Consider the following 24,642-nt stretch of genomic DNA (forward strand, 5'->3'; position numbering starts at 1 on the left):
AGTTATCAGTGGCCATGGCCCAGGCATTCACTGATTCCAGTCTTGCAGACGTTGCTAAGTTTAAAATGCTGAATATTTCCACACTGGCAATGCATTGACAGATGGTAAGCTAGAGTGATGTGCCGCAAAAATGTACACGGAAGGCTAAAGTTAGCCATGATCGGCAACATTTACGGTGTCAATCAGCACCAGTTGAGCGAGAGCGAGATCTCCTCATTTACTGCTGACTTTGAAACGGAAGGCACAGAAGTGTGTGCTGTATCACGACAACGAATGATGCGCTGCTGATGTGGTTGGGGCAGCAAGAGTGCAGTGAGCTGTGAATTTGTTCAAGAACAGCCTTGCAGGTCAAACGGCCGAAAATACAATGTTCCCTGACCGGGAATCGAACCCGGGCCGCAGCGGTGAAAGCGCCAAAACCTAACCACTAAACCACCAGGGAAGCTGCTACACATTTGCTTGCCAACAAGCAGACCCACACAGTCTTTCCTGCTTGCTCCTTCCAAAGTCTCACCACTTTCGCGCCAGGTAAAACTGTTCGGAGCAAATGGCATTTTTTGTGGAGAACACCAAAGATATGTCCGCGCATCCGCAGCATCACGTGCGGGTAGGCATCCACTGAAATCTATTTCATTCTGTCCTTTTCTCGGGATTTTTCACTCTCGGTGCCGGGTGAACATTTCATTTAGTGTTTTTGTCCTGAACTACAGTCTTTTGCCCATCTCCAGGCGACAGAACCGTTCTGGCTGTCTGTTCCTACTTTTGAGCATTTACGGGAACAGGCCTCCGGTTCATCGTTTATCAGCAAACCAAGAAACAGAAATAAACAGAAAGATGTGCCTCTCCACCCCGTCGGCAAGTAGCAATGACTGTTATTCCAAATAATTCCCAACCCTTGTGATTCTGTGTGGATTTGTTTCATTATAAAGATTTGATTTTCAACGTGACTAAAACACCGAATAAAAATTATGAAAAACACTGGAATGGCCCGTACGGGGATCGAACCCGCGACCTTGGCGTTATTAGCACCACGCTCTAACCAACTGAGCTAACCGGCCACAAGTTGTGTTAACGTTGCGTGAAAGCTCACTCTGCGGGGATTGTGTTTCCAACTCACACTGGATGACAGATTTACTGCATAAACATTGAACGCATCACATCGCTTAAACATTGTTCACTGTTCATCTACAACACTGCGCAGAGTGTAAATAGAACGTAACAGAACGTAACAGCTTAATCTAAAAACAATTCATGTTGAAAATTATTATCACGCAACCGCTGAACAGCCCACTGTCCCGATATAAAATCAGCCACTACCCTTAGAATGAAGGGAACGCGAAATAACCAAAAATTGCTGAAACACGGGATTGAGCCATGAACCATCTGGATCTTCAGTCAAACGCCTTCCCAACTGAACTATTTCGGTCTGACAGTGAACCAAGCAAAGTTTTCTCACACCTTTTTGAAAGAAAACCTGACCCCGGAAGGAATTGCCCCACCCACTCTGTCCTCGTTTCGGGGCAATGGGTCCAAAACACATCTCAGAGCTCAGGTTGTGTCAATGTAAAGTATAATGATACCGAAAATCTTAATGCTCATGTTCCGTTATCAGTGCCCACGATCCAGGCAATGGTCTTGTACACGTTGCTAAGTTCAAAATGTGTATTTTTTCGCACTGGCAATGAATTAACTGATATCTGTGCTGTGATCAACTAGGTTACTTAGGGTGATGTCGTGCAAGAACGTAATGGAAGCCTAATTATAACGGTGATTGTTGTCACACTGCAGTTAAATGTTGGCAAATTTACAGTGTCAATCAGCAATTCAATTCCACATGTTGATTTAATGTTCTGCTGAAGTGATCATAAAGAAACAAAGCTTGCACAACAGGCTCGATCTCACCGTCTTGAAGACACAGTGAAATATACTGGAGAGTTTATAACTGTTTGAGACTTAACAATACTGATGTTGAATATCGGTTAGATCAATCACTCCATGAATTCACTGCTGGGAAATTCAGAACTTGTAAATTGCCTGTGAACGCTAAACATAGACACACAGTGAGCCAATGTGCAATATAGGAGGGGCCCAGGCCAAATGAATGCTCGGGATAAGTTATCAGTGGCCATGGCCCAGGCATTCACTGATTCCAGTCTTGCAGACGTTGCTAAGTTTAAAATGCTGAATATTTCCACACTGGCAATGCATTGACAGATGGTAAGCTAGAGTGATGTGCCGCAAAAATGTACACGGAAGGCTAAAGTTAGCCATGATCGGCAACATTTACGGTGTCAATCAGCACCAGTTGAGCGAGAGCGAGATCTCCTCATTTACTGCTGACTTTGAAACGGAAGGCACAGAAGTGTGTGCTGTATCACGACAACGAATGATGCGCTGCTGCTGGTTGGGCCAGCAAGAGTGCAGTGAGCTGTGAATTTGTTCAAGAACAGCCTTGCAGGTCAAACGGCCGAAAATACAATGTTCCCTGACCGGGAATCGAACCCGGGCCGCAGCGGTGAAAGCGCCAAAACCTAACCACTAAACCACCAGGGAAGCTGCTACACATTTGCTTGCCAACAAGCAGACCCACACAGTCTTTCCTGCTTGCTCCTTCCAAAGTCTCACCACTTTCGCGCCAGGTAAAACTGTTCGGAGCAAATGGCATTTTTTGTGGAGAACACCAAAGATATGTCCGCGCATCCGCAGCATCACGTGCGGGTAGGCATCCACTGAAATCTATTTCATTCTGTCCTTTTCTCGGGATTTTTCACTCTCGGTGCCGGGTGAACATTTCATTTAGTGTTTTTGTCCTGAACTACAGTCTTTTGCCCATCTCCAGGCGACAGAACCGTTCTGGCTGTCTGTTCCTACTTTTGAGCATTTACGGGAACAGGCCTCCGGTTCATCGTTTATCAGCAAACCAAGAAACAGAAATAAACAGAAAGATGTGCCTCTCCACCCCGTCGGCAAGTAGCAATGACTGTTATTCCAAATAATTCCCAACCCTTGTGATTCTGTGTGGATTTGTTTCATTATAAAGATTTGATTTTCAACGTGACTAAAACACCGAATAAAAATTATGAAAAACACTGGAATGGCCCGTACGGGGATCGAACCCGCGACCTTGGCGTTATTAGCACCACGCTCTAACCAACTGAGCTAACCGGCCACAAGTTGTGTTAACGTTGCGTGAAAGCTCACTCTGCGGGGATTGTGTTTCCAACTCACACTGGATGACAGATTTACTGCATAAACATTGAACGCATCACATCGCTTAAACATTGTTCACTGTTCATCTACAACACTGCGCAGAGTGTAAATAGAACGTAACAGAACGTAACAGCTTAATCTAAAAACAATTCATGTTGAAAATTATTATCACGCAACCGCTGAACAGCCCACTGTCCCGATATAAAATCAGCCACTACCCTTAGAATGAAGGGAACGCGAAATAACCAAAAATTGCTGAAACACGGGATTGAGCCATGAACCATCTGGATCTTCAGTCAAACGCCTTCCCAACTGAACTATTTCGGTCTGACAGTGAACCAAGCAAAGTTTTCTCACACCTTTTTGAAAGAAAACCTGACCCCGGAAGGAATTGCCCCACCCACTCTGTCCTCGTTTCGGGGCAATGGGTCCAAAACACATCTCAGAGCTCAGGTTGTGTCAATGTAAAGTATAATGATACCGAAAATCTTAATGCTCATGTTCCGTTATCAGTGCCCACGATCCAGGCAATGGTCTTGTACACGTTGCTAAGTTCAAAATGTGTATTTTTTCGCACTGGCAATGAATTAACTGATATCTGTGCTGTGATCAACTAGGTTACTTAGGGTGATGTCGTGCAAGAACGTAATGGAAGCCTAATTATAACGGTGATTGTTGTCACACTGCAGTTAAATGTTGGCAAATTTACAGTGTCAATCAGCAATTCAATTCCACATGTTGATTTAATGTTCTGCTGAAGTGATCATAAAGAAACAAAGCTTGCACAACAGGCTCGATCTCACCGTCTTGAAGACACAGTGAAATATACTGGAGAGTTTATAACTGTTTGAGACTTAACAATACTGATGTTGAATATCGGTTAGATCAATCACTCCATGAATTCACTGCTGGGAAATTCAGAACTTGTAAATTGCCTGTGAACGCTAAACATAGACACACAGTGAGCCAATGTGCAATATAGGAGGGGCCCAGGCCAAATGAATGCTCGGGATAAGTTATCAGTGGCTATGGCCCAGGCATTCACTGATTCCAGTCTTGCAGACGTTGCTAAGTTTAAAATGCTGAATATTTCCACACTGGCAATGCATTGACAGATGGTAAGCTAGAGTGATGTGCCGCAAAAATGTACACGGAAGGCTAAAGTTAGCCATGATCGGCAACATTTACGGTGTCAATCAGCACCAGTTGAGCGAGAGCGAGATCTCCTCATTTACTGCTGACTTTGAAACGGAAGGCACAGAAGTGTGTGCTGTATCACGACAACGAATGATGCGCTGCTGATGTGGTTGGGGCAGCAAGAGTGCAGTGAGCTGTGAATTTGTTCAAGAACAGCCTTGCAGGTCAAACGGCCGAAAATACAATGTTCCCTGACCGGGAATCGAACCCGGGCCGCAGCGGTGAAAGCGCCGAAACCTAACCACTAAACCACCAGGGAAGCTGCTACACATTTGCTTGCCAACAAGCAGACCCACACAGTCTTTCCTGCTTGCTCCTTCCAAAGTCTCACCACTTTCGCGCCAGGTAAAACTGTTCGGAGCAAATGGCATTTTTTGTGGAGAACACCAAAGATATGTCCGCGCATCCGCAGCATCACGTGCGGGTAGGCATCCACTGAAATCTATTTCATTCTGTCCTTTTCTCGGGATTTTTCACTCTCGGTGCCGGGTGAACATTTCATTTAGTGTTTTTGTCCTGAACTACAGTCTTTTGCCCATCTCCAGGCGACAGAACCGTTCTGGCTGTCTGTTCCTACTTTTGAGCATTTACGGGAACAGGCCTCCGGTTCATCGTTTATCAGCAAACCAAGAAACAGAAATAAACAGAAAGATGTGCCTCTCCACCCCGTCGGCAAGTAGCAATGACTGTTATTCCAAATAATTCCCAACCCTTGTGATTCTGTGTGGATTTGTTTCATTATAAAGATTTGATTTTCAACGTGACTAAAACACCGAATAAAAATTATGAAAAACACTGGAATGGCCCGTACGGGGATCGAACCCGCGACCTTGGCGTTATTAGCACCACGCTCTAACCAACTGAGCTAACCGGCCACAAGTTGTGTTAACGTTGCGTGAAAGCTCACTCTGCGGGGATTGTGTTTCCAACTCACACTGGATGACAGATTTACTGCATAAACATTGAACGCATCACATCGCTTAAACATTGTTCACTGTTCATCTACAACACTGCGCAGAGTGTAAATAGAACGTAACAGAACGTAACAGCTTAATCTAAAAACAATTCATGTTGAAAATTATTATCACGCAACCGCTGAACAGCCCACTGTCCCGATATAAAATCAGCCACTACCCTTAGAATGAAGGGAACGCGAAATAACCAAAAATTGCTGAAACACGGGATTGAGCCATGAACCATCTGGATCTTCAGTCAAACGCCTTCCCAACTGAACTATTTCGGTCTGACAGTGAACCAAGCAAAGTTTTCTCACACCTTTTTGAAAGAAAACCTGACCCCGGAAGGAATTGCCCCACCCACTCTGTCCTCGTTTCGGGGCAATGGGTCCAAAACACATCTCAGAGCTCAGGTTGTGTCAATGTAAAGTATAATGATACCGAAAATCTTAATGCTCATGTTCCGTTATCAGTGCCCACGATCCAGGCAATGGTCTTGTACACGTTGCTAAGTTCAAAATGTGTATTTTTTCGCACTGGCAATGAATTAACTGATATCTGTGCTGTGATCAACTAGGTTACTTAGGGTGATGTCGTGCAAGAACGTAATGGAAGCCTAATTATAACGGTGATTGTTGTCACACTGCAGTTAAATGTTGGCAAATTTACAGTGTCAATCAGCAATTCAATTCCACATGTTGATTTAATGTTCTGCTGAAGTGATCATAAAGAAACAAAGCTTGCACAACAGGCTCGATCTCACCGTCTTGAAGACACAGTGAAATATACTGGAGAGTTTATAACTGTTTGAGACTTAACAATACTGATGTTGAATATCGGTTAGATCAATCACTCCATGAATTCACTGCTGGGAAATTCAGAGCTTGTAAATTGCCTGTGAACGCTAAACATAGACACACAGTGAGCCAATGTGCAATATAGGAGGGGCCCAGGCCAAATGAATGCTCGGGATAAGTTATCAGTGGCCATGGCCCAGGCATTCACTGATTCCAGTCTTGCAGACGTTGCTAAGTTTAAAATGCTGAATATTTCCACACTGGCAATGCATTGACAGATGGTAAGCTAGAGTGATGTGCCGCAAAAATGTACACGGAAGGCTAAAGTTAGCCATGATTGGCAACATTTACGGTGTCAATCAGCACCAGTTGAGCGAGAGCGAGATCTCCTCATTTACTGCTGACTTTGAAACGGAAGGCACAGAAGTGTGTGCTGTATCACTACAACGAATGATGCGCTGCTGCTGGTTGGGCCAGCAAGAGTGCAGTGAGCTGTGAATTTGTTCAAGAACAGCCTTGGAGGTCAAACGGCCGAAAATACAATGTTCCCTGACCGGGAATCGAACCCGGGCCGCAGCGGTGAAAGCGCCGAAACCTAACCACTAAACCACCAGGGAAGCTGCTACACATTTGCTTGCCAACAAGCAGACCCACACAGTCTTTCCTGCTTGCTCCTTCCAAAGTCTCACCACTTTCGCGCCAGGTAAAACTGTTCGGAGCAAATGGCATTTTTTGTGGAGAACACCAAAGATATGTCCGCGCATCCGCAGCATCACGTGCGGGTAGGCATCCACTGAAATCTATTTCATTCTGTCCTTTTCTCGGGATTTTTCACTCTCGGTGCCGGGTGAACGTTTCATTTAGTGTTTTTGTCCTGAACTGCAGTCTTTTGCCCATCTCCAGGCGACAGAACCGTTCTGGCTGTCTGTTCCTACTTTTGAGCATTTACGGGAACAGGCCTCCGGTTCATCGTTTATCAGCAAACCAAGAAACAGAAATAAACAGAAAGATGTGCCTCTCCACCCCGTCGGCAAGTAGCAATGACTGTTATTCCAAATAATTCCCAACCCTTGTGATTCTGTGTGGATTTGTTTCATTATAAAGATTTGATTTTCAACGTGACTAAAACACCGAATAAAAATTATGAAAAACACTGGAATGGCCCGTACGGGGATCGAACCCGCGACCTTGGCGTTATTAGCACCACGCTCTAACCAACTGAGCTAACCGGCCACAAGTTGTGTTAACGTTGCGTGAAAGCTCACTCTGCGGGGATTGTGTTTCCAACTCACACTGGATGACAGATTTACTGCATAAACATTGAACGCATCACATCGCTTAAACATTGTTCACTGTTCATCTACAACACTGCGCAGAGTGTAAATAGAACGTAACAGAACGTAACAGCTTAATCTAAAAACAATTCATGTTGAAAATTATTATCACGCAACCGCTGAACAGCCCACTGTCCCGATATAAAATCAGCCACTACCCTTAGAATGAAGGGAACGCGAAATAACCAAAAATTGCTGAAACACGGGATTGAGCCATGAACCATCTGGATCTTCAGTCAAACGCCTTCCCAACTGAACTATTTCGGTCTGACAGTGAACCAAGCAAAGTTTTCTCACACCTTTTTGAAAGAAAACCTGACCCCGGAAGGAATTGCCCCACCCACTCTGTCCTCGTTTCGGGGCAATGGGTCCAAAACACATCTCAGAGCTCAGGTTGTGTCAATGTAAAGTATAATGATACCGAAAATCTTAATGCTCATGTTCCGTTATCAGTGCCCACGATCCAGGCAATGGTCTTGTACACGTTGCTAAGTTCAAAATGTGTATTTTTTCGCACTGGCAATGAATTAACTGATATCTGTGCTGTGATCAACTAGGTTACTTAGGGTGATGTCGTGCAAGAACGTAATGGAAGCCTAATTATAACGGTGATTGTTGTCACACTGCAGTTAAATGTTGGCAAATTTACAGTGTCAATCAGCAATTCAATTCCACATGTTGATTTAATGTTCTGCTGAAGTGATCATCAAGAAACAAAGCTTGCACAACAGGCTCGATCTCACCGTCTTGAAGACACAGTGAAATATACTGGAGAGTTTATAACTGTTTGAGACTTAACAATACTGATGTTGAATATCGGTTAGATCAATCACTCCATGAATTCACTGCTGGGAAATTCAGAACTTGTAAATTGCCTGTGAACGCTAAACATAGACACACAGTGAGCCAATGTGCAATATAGGAGGGGCCCAGGCCAAATGAATGCTCGGGATAAGTTATCAGTGGCCATGGCCCAGGCATTCACTGATTCCAGTCTTGCAGACGTTGCTAAGTTTAAAATGCTGAATATTTCCACACTGGCAATGCATTGACAGATGGTAAGCTAGAGTGATGTGCCGCAAAAATGTACACGGAAGGCTAAAGTTAGCCATGATCGGCAACATTTACGGTGTCAATCAGCACCAGTTGAGCGAGAGCGAGATCTCCTCATTTACTGCTGACTTTGAAACGGAAGGCACAGAAGTGTGTGCTGTATCACGACAACGAATGATGCGCTGCTGATGTGGTTGGGCCAGCAAGAGTGCAGTGAGCTGTGAATTTGTTCAAGAACAGCCTTGCAGGTCAAACGGCCGAAAATACAATGTTCCCTGACCGGGAATCGAACCCGGGCCGCAGCGGTGAAAGCGCCGAAACCTAACCACTAAACCACCAGGGAAGCTGCTACACATTTGCTTGCCAACAAGCAGACCCACACAGTCTTTCCTGCTTGCTCCTTCCAAAGTCTCACCACTTTCGCGCCAGGTAAAACTGTTCGGAGCAAATGGCATTTTTTGTGGAGAACACCAAAGATATGTCCGCGCATCCGCAGCATCACGTGCGGGTAGGCATCCACTGAAATCTATTTCATTCTGTCCTTTTCTCGGGATTTTTCACTCTCGGTGCCGGGTGAACATTTCATTTAGTGTTTTTGTCCTGAACTACAGTCTTTTGCCCATCTCCAGGCGACAGAACCGTTCTGGCTGTCTGTTCCTACTTTTGAGCATTTACGGGAACAGGCCTCCGGTTCATCGTTTATCAGCAAACCAAGAAACAGAAATAAACAGAAAGATGTGCCTCTCCACCCCGTCGGCAAGTAGCAATGACTGTTATTCCAAATAATTCCCAACCCTTGTGATTCTGTGTGGATTTGTTTCATTATAAAGATTTGATTTTCAACGTGACTAAAACACCGAATAAAAATTATGAAAAACACTGGAATGGCCCGTACGGGGATCGAACCCGCGACCTTGGCGTTATTAGCACCACGCTCTAACCAACTGAGCTAACCGGCCACAAGTTGTGTTAACGTTGCGTGAAAGCTCACTCTGCGGGGATTGTGTTTCCAACTCACACTGGATGACAGATTTACTGCATAAACATTGAACGCATCACATCGCTTAAACATTGTTCACTGTTCATCTACAACACTGCGCAGAGTGTAAATAGAACGTAACAGAACGTAACAGCTTAATCTAAAAACAATTCATGTTGAAAATTATTATCACGCAACCGCTGAACAGCCCACTGTCCCGATATAAAATCAGCCACTACCCTTAGAATGAAGGGAACGCGAAATAACCAAAAATTGCTGAAACACGGGATTGAGCCATGAACCATCTGGATCTTCAGTCAAACGCCTTCCCAACTGAACTATTTCGGTCTGACAGTGAACCAAGCAAAGTTTTCTCACACCTTTTTGAAAGAAAACCTGACCCCGGAAGGAATTGCCCCACCCACTCTGTCCTCGTTTCGGGGCAATGGGTCCAAAACACATCTCAGAGCTCAGGTTGTGTCAATGTAAAGTATAATGATACCGAAAATCTTAATGCTCATGTTCCGTTATCAGTGCCCACGATCCAGGCAATGGTCTTGTACACGTTGCTAAGTTCAAAATGTGTATTTTTTCGCACTGGCAATGAATTAACTGATATCTGTGCTGTGATCAACTAGGTTACTTAGGGTGATGTCGTGCAAGAACGTAATGGAAGCCTAATTATAACGGTGATTGTTGTCACACTGCAGTTAAATGTTGGCAAATTTACAGTGTCAATCAGCAATTCAATTCCACATGTTGATTTAATGTTCTGCTGAAGTGATCATCAAGAAACAAAGCTTGCACAACAGGCTCGATCTCACCGTCTTGAAGACACAGTGAAATATACTGGAGAGTTTATAACTGTTTGAGACTTAACAATACTGATGTTGAATATCGGTTAGATCAATCACTCCATGAATTCACTGCTGGGAAATTCAGAACTTGTAAATTGCCTGTGAACGCTAAACATAGACACACAGTGAGCCAATGTGCAATATAGGAGGGGCCCAGGCCAAATGAATGCTCGGGATAAGTTATCAGTGGCCATGGCCCAGGCATTCACTGATTCCAGTCTTGCAGACGTTGCTAAGTTTAAAATGCTGAATATTTCCACACTGGCAATGCATTGACAGATGGTAAGCTAGAGTGATGTGCCGCAAAAATGTACACGGAAGGCTAAAGTTAGCCATGATCGGCAACATTTACGGTGTCAATCAGCACCAGTTGAGCGAGAGCGAGATCTCCTCATTTACTGCTGACTTTGAAACGGAAGGCACAGAAGTGTGTGCTGTATCACGACAACGAATGATGCGCTGCTGATGTGGTTGGGGCAGCAAGAGTGCAGTGAGCTGTGAATTTGTTCAAGAACAGCCTTGCAGGTCAAACGGCCGAAAATACAATGTTCCCTGACCGGGAATCGAACCCGGGCCGCAGCGGTGAAAGCGCCGAAACCTAACCACTAAACCACCAGGGAAGCTGCTACACATTTGCTTGCCAACAAGCAGACCCACACAGTCTTTCCTGCTTGCTCCTTCCAAAGTCTCACCACTTTCGCGCCAGGTAAAACTGTTCGGAGCAAATGGCATTTTTTGTGGAGAACACCAAAGATATGTCCGCGCATCCGCAGCATCACGTGCGGGTAGGCATCCACTGAAATCTATTTCATTCTGTCCTTTTCTCGGGATTTTTCACTCTCGGTGCCGGGTGAACATTTCATTTAGTGTTTTTGTCCTGAACTACAGTCTTTTGCCCATCTCCAGGCGACAGAACCGTTCTGGCTGTCTGTTCCTACTTTTGAGCATTTACGGGAACAGGCCTCCGGTTCATCGTTTATCAGCAAACCAAGAAACAGAAATAAACAGAAAGATGTGCCTCTCCACCCCGTCGGCAAGTAGCAATGACTGTTATTCCAAATAATTCCCAACCCTTGTGATTCTGTGTGGATTTGTTTCATTATAAAGATTTGATTTTCAACGTGACTAAAACACCGAATAAAAATTATGAAAAACACTGGAATGGCCCGTACGGGGATCGAACCCGCGACCTTGGCGTTATTAGCACCACGCTCTAACCAACTGAGCTAACCGGCCACAAGTTGTGTTAACGTTGCGTGAAAGCTCACTCTGCGGGGATTGTGTTTCCAACTCACACTGGATGACAGATTTACTGCATAAACATTGAACGCATCACATCGCTTAAACATTGTTCACTGTTCATCTACAACACTGCGCAGAGTGTAAATAGAACGTAACAGAACGTAACAGCTTAATCTAAAAACAATTCATGTTGAAAATTATTATCACGCAACCGCTGAACAGCCCACTGTCCCGATATAAAATCAGCCACTACCCTTAGAATGAAGGGAACGCGAAATAACCAAAAATTGCTGAAACACGGGATTGAGCCATGAACCATCTGGATCTTCAGTCAAACGCCTTCCCAACTGAACTATTTCGGTCTGACAGTGAACCAAGCAAAGTTTTCTCACACCTTTTTGAAAGAAAACCTGACCCCGGAAGGAATTGCCCCACCCACTCTGTCCTCGTTTCGGGGCAATGGGTCCAAAACACATCTCACAGCTCAGGTTGTGTCAATGTAAAGTATAATGATACCGAAAATCTTAATGCTCATGTTCCGTTATCAGTGCCCACGATCCAGGCAATGGTCTTGTACACGTTGCTAAGTTCAAAATGTGTATTTTTTCGCACTGGCAATGAATTAACTGATATCTGTGCTGTGATCAACTAGGTTACTTAGGGTGATGTCGTGCAAGAACGTAATGGAAGCCTAATTATAACGGTGATTGTTGTCACACTGCAGTTAAATGTTGGCAAATTTACAGTGTCAATCAGCAATTCAATTCCACATGTTGATTTAATGTTCTGCTGAAGTGATCATAAAGAAACAAAGCTTGCACAACAGGCTCGATCTCACCGTCTTGAAGACACAGTGAAATATACTGGAGAGTTTATAACTGTTTGAGACTTAACAATACTGATGTTGAATATCGGTTAGATCAATCACTCCATGAATTCACTGCTGGGAAATTCAGAACTTGTAAATTGCCTGTGAACGCTAAACATAGACACACAGTGAGCCAATGTGCAATATAGGAGGGGCCCAGGCCAAATGAATGCTCGGGATAAGTTATCAGTGGCCATGGCCCAGGCATTCACTGATTCCAGTCTTGCAGACGTTGCTAAGTTTAAAATGCTGAATATTTCCACACTGGCAATGCATTGACAGATGGTAAGCTAGAGTGATGTGCCGCAAAAATGTACACGGAAGGCTAAAGTTAGCCATGATCGGCAACATTTACGGTGTCAATCAGCACCAGTTGAGCGAGAGCGAGATCTCCTCATTTACTGCTGACTTTGAAACGGAAGGCACAGAAGTGTGTGCTGTATCACGACAACGAATGATGCGCTGCTGATGTGGTTGGGGCAGCAAGAGTGCAGTGAGCTGTGAATTTGTTCAAGAACAGCCTTGCAGGTCAAACGGCCGAAAATACAATGTTCCCTGACCGGGAATCGAACCCGGGCCGCAGCGGTGAAAGCGCCGAAACCTAACCACTAAACCACCAGGGAAGCTGCTACACATTTGCTTGCCAACAAGCAGACCCACACAGTCTTTCCTGCTTGCTCCTTCCAAAGTCTCACCACTTTCGCGCCAGGTAAAACTGTTCGGAGCAAATGGCATTTTTTGTGGAGAACACCAAAGATATGTCCGCGCATCCGCAGCATCACGTGCGGGTAGGCATCCACTGAAATCTATTTCATTCTGTCCTTTTCTCGGGATTTTTCACTCTCGGTGCCGGGTGAACATTTCATTTAGTGTTTTTGTCCTGAACTACAGTCTTTTGCCCATCTCCAGGCGACAGAACCGTTCTGGCTGTCTGTTCCTACTTTTGAGCATTTACGGGAACAGGCCTCCGGTTCATCGTTTATCAGCAAACCAAGAAACAGAAATAAACAGAAAGATGTGCCTCTCCACCCCGTCGGCAAGTAGCAATGACTGTTATTCCAAATAATTCCCAACCCTTGTGATTCTGTGTGGATTTGTTTCATTATAAAGATTTGATTTTCAACGTGACTAAAACACCGAATAAAAATTATGAAAAACACTGGAATGGCCCGTACGGGGATCGAACCCGCGACCTTGGCGTTATTAGCACCACGCTCTAACCAACTGAGCTAACCGGCCACAAGTTGTGTTAACGTTGCGTGAAAGCTCACTCTGCGGGGATTGTGTTTCCAACTCACACTGGATGACAGATTTACTGCATAAACATTGAACGCATCACATCGCTTAAACATTGTTCACTGTTCATCTACAACACTGCGCAGAGTGTAAATAGAACGTAACAGAACGTAACAGCTTAAGCTAAAAACAATTCATGTTGAAAATTATTATCACGCAACCGCTGAACAGCCCACTGTCCCGATATAAAATCAGCCACTACCCTTAGAATGAAGGGAACGCGAAATAACCAAAAATTGCTGAAACACGGGATTGAGCCATGAACCATCTGGATCTTCAGTCAAACGCCTTCCCAACTGAACTATTTCGGTCTGACAGTGAACCAAGCAAAGTTTTCTCACACCTTTTTGAAAGAAAACCTGACCCCGGAAGGAATTGCCCCACCCACTCTGTCCTCGTTTCGGGGCAATGGGTCCAAAACACATCTCACAGCTCAGGTTGTGTCAATGTAAAGTATAATGATACCGAAAATCTTAATGCTCATGTTCCGTTATCAGTGCCCACGATCCAGGCAATGGTCTTGTACACGTTGCTAAGTTCAAAATGTGTATTTTTTCGCACTGGCAATGAATTAACTGATATCTGTGCTGTGATCAACTAGGTTACTTAGGGTGATGTCGTGCAAGAACGTAATGGAAGCCTAATTATAACGGTGATTGTTGTCACACTGCAGTTAAATGTTGGCAAATTTACAGTGTCAATCAGCAATTCAATTCCACATGTTGATTTAATGTTCTGCTGAAGTGATCATAAAGAAACAAAGCTTGCACAACAGGCTCGATCTCACCGTCTTGAAGACACAGTGAAATATACTGGAGAGTTTATAACTGTTTGAGACTTAACAATACTGATGTTGAATATCGGTTAGATCAATCACTCGATGAATTCACTGCTGGGAAATTCAGAACTTGTAAATTGCCTGTGAACGCTAAACATAGACACACAGTGAGCCAATGTGCAATATAGGAGGGGCCCAGGCCAAATGAATGCTCGGGATAAGTTATCAGTGGCTATGGCCCAGGCATTCACTGATTCCAGTCTTGCAGACGTTGCTAAGTTTAAAATGCTGAATATTTCCACACTGGCAATGCATTGACAGATGGTAAGCTAGAGTGATGTGCCGCAAAAATGTACACGGAAGGCTAAAGTTAGCCATGATCGGCAACATTTACGGTGTCAATCAGCACCAGTTGAGCGAGAGCGAGATCTCCTCATTTACTGCTGACTTTGAAACGGAAGGCACAGAAGTGTGTGCTGTATCACGACAACGAATGATGCGCTGCTGATGTGGTTGGGGCAGCAAGAGTGCAGTGAGCTGTGAATTTGTTCAAGAACAGCCTTGCAGGTCAAACGGCCGAAAATACAATGTTCCCTGACCGGGAATCGAACCCGGGCCGCAGCGGTGAAAGCGCCGAAACCTAACCACTAAACCACCAGGGAAGCTGCTACACATTTGCTTGCCAACAAGCAGACCCACACAGTCTTTCCTGCTTGCTCCTTCCAAAGTCTCACCACTTTCGCGCCAGGTAAAACTGTTCGGAGCAAATGGCATTTTTTGTGGAGAACACCAAAGATATGTCCGCGCATCCGCAGCATCACGTGCGGGTAGGCATCCACTGAAATCTATTTCATTCTGTCCTTTTCTCGGGATTTTTCACTCTCGGTGCCGGGTGAACATTTCATTTAGTGTTTTTGTCCTGAACTGCAGTCTTTTGCCCATCTCCAGGCGACAGAACCGTTCTGGCTGTCTGTTCCTACTTTTGAGCATTTATGGGAACAGGCCTCCGGTTCATCGTTTATCAGCAAACCAAGAAACAGAAATAAACAGAAAGATGTGCCTCTCCACCCCGTCGGCAAGTAGCAATGACTGTTATTCCAAATAATTCCCAACCCTTGTGATTCTGTGTGGATTTGTTTCATTATAAAGATTTGATTTTCAACGTGATTAAAAACCGAATAAAAATTATGAAAAACACTGGAATGGCCCGTACGGGGATCGAACCCGCGACCTTGGCGTTATTAGCACCACGCTCTAACCAACTGAGCTAACCGGCCACAAGTTGTGTTAACGTTGCGTGAAAGCTCACTCTGCGGGGATTGTGTTTCCAACTCACACTGGATGACAGATTTGCTGCATAAACATTGAACGCATCACATCGCTTAAACATTGTTCACTGTTCATCTACAACACTGCGCAGAGTGTAAATAGAACGTAACAGAACGTAACAGCTTAATCTAAAAACAATTCATGTTGAAAATTATTATCACGCAACCGCTGAACAGCCCACTGTCCCGATATAAAATCAGCCACTACCCTTAGAATGAAGGGAACGCGAAATAACCAAAAATTGCTGAAACACGGGATTGAGCCATGAACCATCTGGATCTTCAGTCAAACGCCTTCCCAACTGAACTATTTCGGTCTGACAGTAAACGAAGCAAAGTTTTCTCACACCTTTTTGAAAGAAAACCTGACCCCGGAAGGAATTGCCCCACCCACTCTGTCCTCGTTTCGGGGCAATGGGTCCAAAACACATCTCAGAGCTCAGGTTGTGTCAATGTAAAGTATAATGATACCGAAAATCTTAATGCTCATGTTCCGTTATCAGTGCCCACGATCCAGGCAATGGTCTTGTACACGTTGCTAAGTTCAAAATGTGTATTTTTTCGCACTGGCAATGAATTAACTGATATCTGTGCTGTGATCAACTAGGTTACTTAGGGTGATGTCGTGCAAGAACGTAATGGAAGCCTAATTATAACGGTGATTGTTGTCACACTGCAGTTAAATGTTGGCAAATTTACAGTGTCAATCAGCAATTCAATTCCACATGTTGATTTAATGTTCTGCTGAAGTGATCATAAAGAAACAAAGCTTGCACAACAGGCTCGATCTCACCGTCTTGAAGACACAGTGAAATATACTGGAGAGTTTATAACTGTTTGAGACTTAACAATACTGATGTTGAATATCGGTTAGATCAATCACTCGATGAATTCACTGCTGGGAAATTCAGAACTTGTAAATTGCCTGTGAACGCTAAACATAGACACACAGTGAGCCAATGTGCAATATAGGAGGGGCCCAGGCCAAATGAATGCTCGGGATAAGTTATCAGTGGCTATGGCCCAGGCATTCACTGATTCCAGTCTTGCAGACGTTGCTAAGTTTAAAATGCTGAATATTTCCACACTGGCAATGCATTGACAGATGGTAAGCTAGAGTGATGTGCCGCAAAAATGTACACGGAAGGCTAAAGTTAGCCATGATCGGCAACATTTACGGTGTCAATCAGCACCAGTTGAGCGAGAGCGAGATCTCCTCATTTACTGCTGACTTTGAAACGGAAGGCACAGAAGTGTGTGCTGTATCACGACAACGAATGATGCGCTGCTGATGTGGTTGGGGCAGCAAGAGTGCAGTGAGCTGTGAATTTGTTCAAGAACAGCCATGCAGGTCAAACGGCCGAAAATACAATGTTCCCTGACCGGGAATCGAACCCGGGCCGCAGCGGTGAAAGCGCCGAAACCTAACCACTAAACCACCAGGGAAGCTGCTACACATTTGCTTGCCAACAAGCAGACCCACACAGTCTTTCCTGCTTGCTCCTTCCAAAGTCTCACCACTTTCGCGCCAGGTAAAACTGTTCGGAGCAAATGGCATTTTTTGTGGAGAACACCAAAGATATGTCCGCGCATCCGCAGCATCACGTGCGGGTAGGCATCCACTGAAATCTATTTCATTCTGTCCTTTTCTCGGGATTTTTCACTCTCGGTGCCGGGTGAACATTTCATTTAGTGTTTTTGTCCTGAACTGCAGTCTTTTGCCCATCTCCAGGCGACAGAACCGTTCTGGCTGTCTGTTCCTACTTTTGAGCATTTATGGGAACAGGCCTCCGGTTCATCGTTTATCAGCAAACCAAGAAACAGAAATAAACAGAAAGATGTGCCTCTCCACCCCGTCGGCAAGTAGCAATGACTGTTATTCCAAATAATTCCCAACCCTTGTGATTCTGTGTGGATTTGTTTCATTATAAAGATTTGATTTTCAACGTGATTAAAAACCGAATAAAAATTATGAAAAACACTGGAATGGCCCGTACGGGGATCGAACCCGCGACCTTGGCGTTATTAGCACCACGCTCTAACCAACTGAGCTAACCGGCCACAAGTTGTGTTAACGTTGCGTGAAAGCTCACTCTGCGGGGATTGTGTTTCCAACTCACACTGGATGACAGATTTGCTGCATAAACATTGAACGCATCACATCGCTTAAACATTGTTCACTGTTCATCTACAACACTGCGCAGAGTGTAAATAGAACGTAACAGAACGTAACAGCTTAATCTAAAAACAATTCATGTTGAAAATTATTATCACGCAACCGCTGAACAGCCCACTGTCCCGATATAAAATCAGCCACTACCCTTAGAATGAAGGGAACGCGAAATAACCAAAAATTGCTGAAACACGGGATTGAGCCATGAACCATCTGGATCTTCAGTCAAACGCCTTCCCAACTGAACTATTTCGGTCTGACAGTAAACGAAGCAAAGTTTTCTCACACCTTTTTGAAAGAAAACCTGACCCCGGAAGGAATTGCCCCACCCACTCTGTCATCGTTTCGGGGCAATGGGTCCAAAACACATCTCAGAGCTCAGGTTGTGTCAATGTAAAGTATAATGATACCGAAAATCTTAATGCTCATGTTCCGTTATCAGTGCCCACGATCCAGGCAATGGTCTTGTACACGTTCCTAAGTTCAAAATGTGTATTTTTTCGCACTGGCAATGAATTAACTGATATCTGTGCTGTGATCAACTAGGTTACTTAGGGTGATGTCGTGCAAGAACGTAATGGAAGCCTAATTATAACGGTAATTGTTCTCACACTGCAGTTAAATGTTGGCAAATTTACAGTGTCAATCAGCAATTCAATTCCACATGTTGATTTAATGTTCTGCTGAAGTGTTCATAACGAAACAAAGCTTGCACAACAGGCTCGATCTCACCGTCTTGAAGACACAGTGAAATATACTGGAGAGTTTATAACTGTTTGAGACTTAACAATACTGATGTTGAATATCGGTTAGATCAATCACTCCATGAATTCACTGCTGGGAAATTCAGAACTTGTAAATTGCCTGTGAACGCTAAACATAGACACACAGTGAGCCAATGTGCAATATAGGAGGGGCCCAGGCCAAATGAATGCTCGGGATAAGTTATCAGTGGCTATGGCCCAGGCATTCACTGATTCCAGTCTTGCAGACGTTGCTAAGTTTAAAATGCTGAATATTTCCACACTGGCAATGCATTGACAGATGGTAAGCTAGAGTGATGTGCCGCAAAAATGTACACGGAAGGCTAAAGTTAGCCATGATCGGCAACATTTACGGTGTCAATCAGCACCAGTTGAGCGAGAGCGAGATCTCCTCATTTACTGCTGACTTTGAAACGGAAGGCACAGAAGTGTGTGCTGTATCACGACAACGAATGATGCGCTGCTGATGTGGTTGGGGCAGCAAGAGTGCAGTGAGCTGTGAATTTGTTCAAGAACAGCCATGCAGGTCAAACGGCCGAAAATACAATGTTCCCTGACCGGGAATCGAACCCGGGCCGCAGCGGTGAAAGCGCCGAAACCTAACCACTAAACCACCAGGGAAGCTGCTACACATTTGCTTGCCAACAAGCAGACCCACACAGTCTTTCCTGCTTGCTCCTTCCAAAGTCTCACCACTTTCGCGCCAGGTAAAACTGTTCGGAGCAAATGGCATTTTTTGTGGAGAACACCAAAGATATGTCCGCGCATCCGCAGCATCACGTGCGGGTAGGCATCCACTGAAATCTATTTCATTCTGTCCTTTTCTCGGGATTTTTCACTCTCGGTGCCGGGTGAACATTTCATTTAGTGTTTTTGTCCTGAACTGCAGTCTTTTGCCCATCTCCAGGCGACAGAACCGTTCTGGCTGTCTGTTCCTACTTTTGAGCATTTATTGGAACAGGCCTCCGGTTCATCGTTTATCAGCAAACCAAGAAACAGAAATAAACAGAAAGATGTGCCTCTCCACCCCGTCGGCAAGTAGCAATGACTGTTATTCCAAATAATTCCCAACCCTTGTGATTCTGTGTGGATTTGTTTCATTATAAAGATTTGATTTTCAACGTGATTAAAAACCGAATAAAAATTATGAAAAACACTGGAATGGCCCGTACGGGGATCGAACCCGCGACCTTGGCGTTATTAGCACCACGCTCTAACCAACTGAGCTAACCGGCCACAAGTTGTGTTAACGTTGCGTGAAAGCTCACTCTGCGGGGATTGTGTTTCCAACTCACACTGGATGACAGATTTGCTGCATAAACATTGAACGCATCACATCGCTTAAACATTGTTCACTGTTCATCTACAACACTGCGCAGAGTGTAAATAGAACGTAACAGAACGTAACAGCTTAATCTAAAAACAATTCATGTTGAAAATTATTATCACGCAACCGCTGAACAGCCCACTGTCCCGATATAAAATCAGCCACTACCCTTAGAATGAAGGGAACGCGAAATAACCAAAAATTGCTGAAACACGGGATTGAGCCATGAACCATCTGGATCTTCAGTCAAACGCCTTCCCAACTGAACTATTTCGGTCTGACAGTAAACGAAGCAAAGTTTTCTCACACCTTTTTGAAAGAAAACCTGACCCCGGAAGGAATTGCCCCACCCACTCTGTCCTCGTTTCGGGGCAATGGGTCCAAAACACATCTCAGAGCTCAGGTTGTGTCAATGTAAAGTATAATGATACCGAAAATCTTAATGCTCATGTTCCGTTATCAGTGCCCACGATCCAGGCAATGGTCTTTTACACGTTGCTAAGTTCAAAATGTGTATTTTTTCGCACTGGCAATGAATTAACTGATATCTGTGCTGTGATCAACTAGGTTACTTAGGGTGATGTCGTGCAAGAACGTAATGGAAGCCTAATTATAACGGTGATTGTTGTCACACTGCAGTTAAATGTTGGCAAATTTACAGTGTCAATCAGCAATTCAATTCCACATGTTGATTTAATGTTCTGCTGAAGTGATCATAAAGAAACAAAGCTTGCACAACAGGCTCGATCTCACCGTCTTGAAGACACAGTGAAATATACTGGAGAGTTTATAACTGTTTGAGACTTAACAATACTGATGTTGAATATCGGTTAGATCAATCACTCGATGAATTCACTGCTGGGAAATTCAGAACTTGTAAATTGCCTGTGAACGCTAAACATAGACACACAGTGAGCCAATGTGCAATATAGGAGGGGCCCAGGCCAAATGAATGCTCGGGATAAGTTATCAGTGGCTATGGCCCAGGCATTCACTGATTCCAGTCTTGCAGACGTTGCTAAGTTTAAAATGCTGAATATTTCCACACTGGCAATGCATTGACAGATGGTAAGCTAGAGTGATGTGCCGCAAAAATGTACACGGAAGGCTAAAGTTAGCCATGATCGGCAACATTTACGGTGTCAATCAGCACCAGTTGAGCGAGAGCGAGATCTCCTCATTTACTGCTGACTTTGAAACGGAAGGCACAGAAGTGTGTGCTGTATCACGACAACGAATGATGCGCTGCTGATGTGGTTGGGGCAGCAAGAGTGCAGTGAGCTGTGAATTTGTTCAAGAACAGCCTTGCAGGTCAAACGGCCGAAAATACAATGTTCCCTGACCGGGAATCGAACCCGGGCCGCAGCGGTGAAAGCGCCGAAACCTAACCACTAAACCACCAGGGAAGCTGCTACACATTTGCTTGCCAACAAGCAGACCCACACAGTCTTTCCTGCTTGCTCCTTCCAAAGTCTCACCACTTTCGCGCCAGGTAAAACTGTTCGGAGCAAATGGCATTTTTTGTGGAGAACACCAAAGATATGTCCGCGCATCCGCAGCATCACGTGCGGGTAGGCATCCACTGAAATCTATTTCATTCTGTCCTTTTCTCGGGATTTTTCACTCTCGGTGCCGGGTGAACATTTCATTTAGTGTTTTTGTCCTGAACTGCAGTCTTTTGCCCATCTCCAGGCGACAGAACCGTTCTGGCTGTCTGTTCCTACTTTTGAGCATTTATGGGAACAGGCCTCCGGTTCATCGTTTATCAGCAAACCAAGAAACAGAAATAAACAGAAAGATGTGCCTCTCCACCCCGTCGGCAAGTAGCAATGACTGTTATTCCAAATAATTCCCAACCCTTGTGATTCTGTGTGGATTTGTTTCATTATAAAGATTTGATTTTCAACGTGATTAAAAACCGAATAAAAATTATGAAAAACACTGGAATGGCCCGTACGGGGATCGAACCCGCGACCTTGGCGTTATTAGCACCACGCTCTAACCAACTGAGCTAACCGGCCACAAGTTGTGTTAACGTTGCGTGAAAGCTCACTCTGCGGGGATTGTGTTTCCAACTCACACTGGATGACAGATTTGCTGCATAAACATTGAACGCATCACATCGCTTAAACATTGTTCACTGTTCATCTACAACACTGCGCAGAGTGTAAATAGAACGTAACAGAACGTAACAGCTTAATCTAAAAACAATTCATGTTGAAAATTATTATCACGCAACCGCTGAACAGCCCACTGTCCCGATATAAAATCAGCCACTACCCTTAGAATGAAGGGAACGCGAAATAACCAAAAATTGCTGAAACACGGGATTGAGCCATGAACCATCTGGATCTTCAGTCAAACGCCTTCCCAACTGAACTATTTCGGTCTGACAGTAAACGAAGCAAAGTTTTCTCACACCTTTTTGAAAGAAAACCTGACCCCGGAAGGAATTGCCCCACCCACTCTGTCCTCGTTTCGGGGCAATGGGTCCAAAACACATCTCAGAGCTCAGGTTGTGTCAATGTAAAGTATAATGATACCGAAAATCTTAATGCTCATGTTCCGTTATCAGTGCCCACGATCCAGGCAATGGTCTTGTACACGTTGCTAAGTTCAAAATGTGTATTTTTTCGCACTGGCAATGAATTAACTGATATCTGTGCTGTGATCAACTAGGTTACTTAGGGTGATGTCGTGCAAGAACGTAATGGAAGCCTAATTATAACGGTGATTGTTGTCACACTGCAGTTAAATGTTGGCAAATTTACAGTGTCAATCAGCAATTCAATTCCACATGTTGATTTAATGTTCTGCTGAAGTGATCATAAAGAAACAAAGCTTGCACAACAGGCTCGATCTCACCGTCTTGAAGACACAGTGAAATATACTGGAGAGTTTATAACTGTTTGAGACTTAACAATACTGATGTTGAATATCGGTTAGATCAATCACTCCATGAATTCACTGCTGGGAAATTCAGAACTTGTAAATTGCCTGTGAACGCTAAACATAGACACACAGTGAGCCAATGTGCAATATAGGAGGGGCCCAGGCCAAATGAATGCTCGGGATAAGTTATCAGTGGCTATGGCCCAGGCATTCACTGATTCCAGTCTTGCAGACGTTGCTAAGTTTAAAATGCTGAATATTTCCACACTGGCAATGCATTGACAGATGGTAAGCTAGAGTGATGTGCCGCAAAAATGTACACGGAAGGCTAAAGTTAGCCATGATCGGCAACATTTACGGTGTCAATCAGCACCAGTTGAGCGAGAGCGAGATCTCCTCATTTACTGCTGACTTTGAAACGGAAGGCACAGAAGTGTGTGCTGTATCACGACAACGAATGATGCGCTGCTGATGTGGTTGGGGCAGCAAGAGTGCAGTGAGCTGTGAATTTGTTCAAGAACAGCCATGCAGGTCAAACGGCCGAAAATACAATGTTCCCTGACCGGGAATCGAACCCGGGCCGCAGCGGTGAAAGCGCCGAAACCTAACCACTAAACCACCAGGGAAGCTGCTACACATTTGCTTGCCAACAAGCAGACCCACACAGTCTTTCCTGCTTGCTCCTTCCAAAGTCTCACCACTTTCGCGCCAGGTAAAACTGTTCGGAGCAAATGGCATTTTTTGTGGAGAACACCAAAGATATGTCCGCGCATCCGCAGCATCACGTGCGGGTAGGCATCCACTGAAATCTATTTCATTCTGTCCTTTTCTCGGGATTTTTCACTCTCGGTGCCGGGTGAACATTTCATTTAGTGTTTTTGTCCTGAACTGCAGTCTTTTGCCCATCTCCAGGCGACAGAACCGTTCTGGCTGTCTGTTCCTACTTTTGAGCATTTATGGGAACAGGCCTCCGGTTCATCGTTTATCAGCAAACCAAGAAACAGAAATAAACAGAAAGATGTGCCTCTCCACCCCGTCGGCAAGTAGCAATGACTGTTATTCCAAATAATTCCCAACCCTTGTGATTCTGTGTGGATTTGTTTCATTATAAAGATTTGATTTTCAACGTGATTAAAAACCGAATAAAAATTATGAAAAACACTGGAATGGCCCGTACGGGGATCGAACCCGCGACCTTGGCGTTATTAGCACCACGCTCTAACCAACTGAGCTAACCGGCCACAAGTTGTGTTAACGTTGCGTGAAAGCTCACTCTGCGGGGATTGTGTTTCCAACTCACACTGGATGACAGATTTGCTGCATAAACATTGAACGCATCACATCGCTTAAACATTGTTCACTGTTCATCTACAACACTGCGCAGAGTGTAAATAGAACGTAACAGAACGTAACAGCTTAATCTAAAAACAATTCATGTTGAAAATTATTATCACGCAACCGCTGAACAGCCCACTGTCCCGATATAAAATCAGCCACTACCCTTAGAATGAAGGGAACGCGAAATAACCAAAAATTGCTGAAACACGGGATTGAGCCATGAACCATCTGGATCTTCAGTCAAACGCCTTCC

At 44.5% G+C, this 24,642-nt stretch overlaps 22 non-coding genes across 22 annotated transcripts; all 22 read right to left on the reverse strand.

Moving 5' to 3' along the window:
• Nucleotides 1–984: 984 nt before the first annotated feature.
• On the reverse strand, nucleotides 985–1,058 carry trnai-aau (transfer RNA isoleucine (anticodon AAU)). Its single transcript has one exon. It is a non-coding gene; the product is annotated as a tRNA-Ile (tRNA).
• A 2,037-nt stretch (nucleotides 1,059–3,095) lies between these two features.
• trnai-aau (transfer RNA isoleucine (anticodon AAU)) lies at nucleotides 3,096–3,169 on the reverse strand. The gene has a single exon. It is a non-coding gene; the product is annotated as a tRNA-Ile (tRNA).
• A 1,425-nt stretch (nucleotides 3,170–4,594) lies between these two features.
• Nucleotides 4,595–4,666, reverse strand: trnae-uuc (transfer RNA glutamic acid (anticodon UUC)). Its single transcript has one exon. It is a non-coding gene; the product is annotated as a tRNA-Glu (tRNA).
• A 542-nt stretch (nucleotides 4,667–5,208) lies between these two features.
• trnai-aau (transfer RNA isoleucine (anticodon AAU)) lies at nucleotides 5,209–5,282 on the reverse strand. The gene has a single exon. It is a non-coding gene; the product is annotated as a tRNA-Ile (tRNA).
• A 1,423-nt stretch (nucleotides 5,283–6,705) lies between these two features.
• On the reverse strand, nucleotides 6,706–6,777 carry trnae-uuc (transfer RNA glutamic acid (anticodon UUC)). Its single transcript has one exon. It is a non-coding gene; the product is annotated as a tRNA-Glu (tRNA).
• A 542-nt stretch (nucleotides 6,778–7,319) lies between these two features.
• On the reverse strand, nucleotides 7,320–7,393 carry trnai-aau (transfer RNA isoleucine (anticodon AAU)). The gene has a single exon. It is a non-coding gene; the product is annotated as a tRNA-Ile (tRNA).
• Nucleotides 7,394–8,818: 1,425 nt separating this feature from the next.
• trnae-uuc (transfer RNA glutamic acid (anticodon UUC)) lies at nucleotides 8,819–8,890 on the reverse strand. Its single transcript has one exon. It is a non-coding gene; the product is annotated as a tRNA-Glu (tRNA).
• A 542-nt stretch (nucleotides 8,891–9,432) lies between these two features.
• Nucleotides 9,433–9,506, reverse strand: trnai-aau (transfer RNA isoleucine (anticodon AAU)). The gene has a single exon. It is a non-coding gene; the product is annotated as a tRNA-Ile (tRNA).
• A 1,425-nt stretch (nucleotides 9,507–10,931) lies between these two features.
• trnae-uuc (transfer RNA glutamic acid (anticodon UUC)) lies at nucleotides 10,932–11,003 on the reverse strand. Its single transcript has one exon. It is a non-coding gene; the product is annotated as a tRNA-Glu (tRNA).
• A 542-nt stretch (nucleotides 11,004–11,545) lies between these two features.
• trnai-aau (transfer RNA isoleucine (anticodon AAU)) lies at nucleotides 11,546–11,619 on the reverse strand. The gene has a single exon. It is a non-coding gene; the product is annotated as a tRNA-Ile (tRNA).
• A 1,425-nt stretch (nucleotides 11,620–13,044) lies between these two features.
• On the reverse strand, nucleotides 13,045–13,116 carry trnae-uuc (transfer RNA glutamic acid (anticodon UUC)). Its single transcript has one exon. It is a non-coding gene; the product is annotated as a tRNA-Glu (tRNA).
• Nucleotides 13,117–13,658: 542 nt separating this feature from the next.
• Nucleotides 13,659–13,732, reverse strand: trnai-aau (transfer RNA isoleucine (anticodon AAU)). Its single transcript has one exon. It is a non-coding gene; the product is annotated as a tRNA-Ile (tRNA).
• A 1,425-nt stretch (nucleotides 13,733–15,157) lies between these two features.
• trnae-uuc (transfer RNA glutamic acid (anticodon UUC)) lies at nucleotides 15,158–15,229 on the reverse strand. Its single transcript has one exon. It is a non-coding gene; the product is annotated as a tRNA-Glu (tRNA).
• Nucleotides 15,230–15,770: 541 nt separating this feature from the next.
• On the reverse strand, nucleotides 15,771–15,844 carry trnai-aau (transfer RNA isoleucine (anticodon AAU)). The gene has a single exon. It is a non-coding gene; the product is annotated as a tRNA-Ile (tRNA).
• A 1,425-nt stretch (nucleotides 15,845–17,269) lies between these two features.
• On the reverse strand, nucleotides 17,270–17,341 carry trnae-uuc (transfer RNA glutamic acid (anticodon UUC)). The gene has a single exon. It is a non-coding gene; the product is annotated as a tRNA-Glu (tRNA).
• Nucleotides 17,342–17,882: 541 nt separating this feature from the next.
• On the reverse strand, nucleotides 17,883–17,956 carry trnai-aau (transfer RNA isoleucine (anticodon AAU)). The gene has a single exon. It is a non-coding gene; the product is annotated as a tRNA-Ile (tRNA).
• A 1,425-nt stretch (nucleotides 17,957–19,381) lies between these two features.
• trnae-uuc (transfer RNA glutamic acid (anticodon UUC)) lies at nucleotides 19,382–19,453 on the reverse strand. The gene has a single exon. It is a non-coding gene; the product is annotated as a tRNA-Glu (tRNA).
• A 541-nt stretch (nucleotides 19,454–19,994) lies between these two features.
• Nucleotides 19,995–20,068, reverse strand: trnai-aau (transfer RNA isoleucine (anticodon AAU)). The gene has a single exon. It is a non-coding gene; the product is annotated as a tRNA-Ile (tRNA).
• Nucleotides 20,069–21,493: 1,425 nt separating this feature from the next.
• On the reverse strand, nucleotides 21,494–21,565 carry trnae-uuc (transfer RNA glutamic acid (anticodon UUC)). Its single transcript has one exon. It is a non-coding gene; the product is annotated as a tRNA-Glu (tRNA).
• Nucleotides 21,566–22,106: 541 nt separating this feature from the next.
• Nucleotides 22,107–22,180, reverse strand: trnai-aau (transfer RNA isoleucine (anticodon AAU)). Its single transcript has one exon. It is a non-coding gene; the product is annotated as a tRNA-Ile (tRNA).
• A 1,425-nt stretch (nucleotides 22,181–23,605) lies between these two features.
• Nucleotides 23,606–23,677, reverse strand: trnae-uuc (transfer RNA glutamic acid (anticodon UUC)). The gene has a single exon. It is a non-coding gene; the product is annotated as a tRNA-Glu (tRNA).
• Nucleotides 23,678–24,218: 541 nt separating this feature from the next.
• trnai-aau (transfer RNA isoleucine (anticodon AAU)) lies at nucleotides 24,219–24,292 on the reverse strand. Its single transcript has one exon. It is a non-coding gene; the product is annotated as a tRNA-Ile (tRNA).
• Between the last annotated feature and the right edge of the window lie 350 nt (nucleotides 24,293–24,642).

This window comes from Pristiophorus japonicus, unplaced genomic scaffold (genome assembly GCF_044704955.1).
Source record: "Pristiophorus japonicus isolate sPriJap1 unplaced genomic scaffold, sPriJap1.hap1 HAP1_SCAFFOLD_30, whole genome shotgun sequence".
Taxonomy (NCBI): Eukaryota; Metazoa; Chordata; class Chondrichthyes; family Pristiophoridae; genus Pristiophorus; species Pristiophorus japonicus.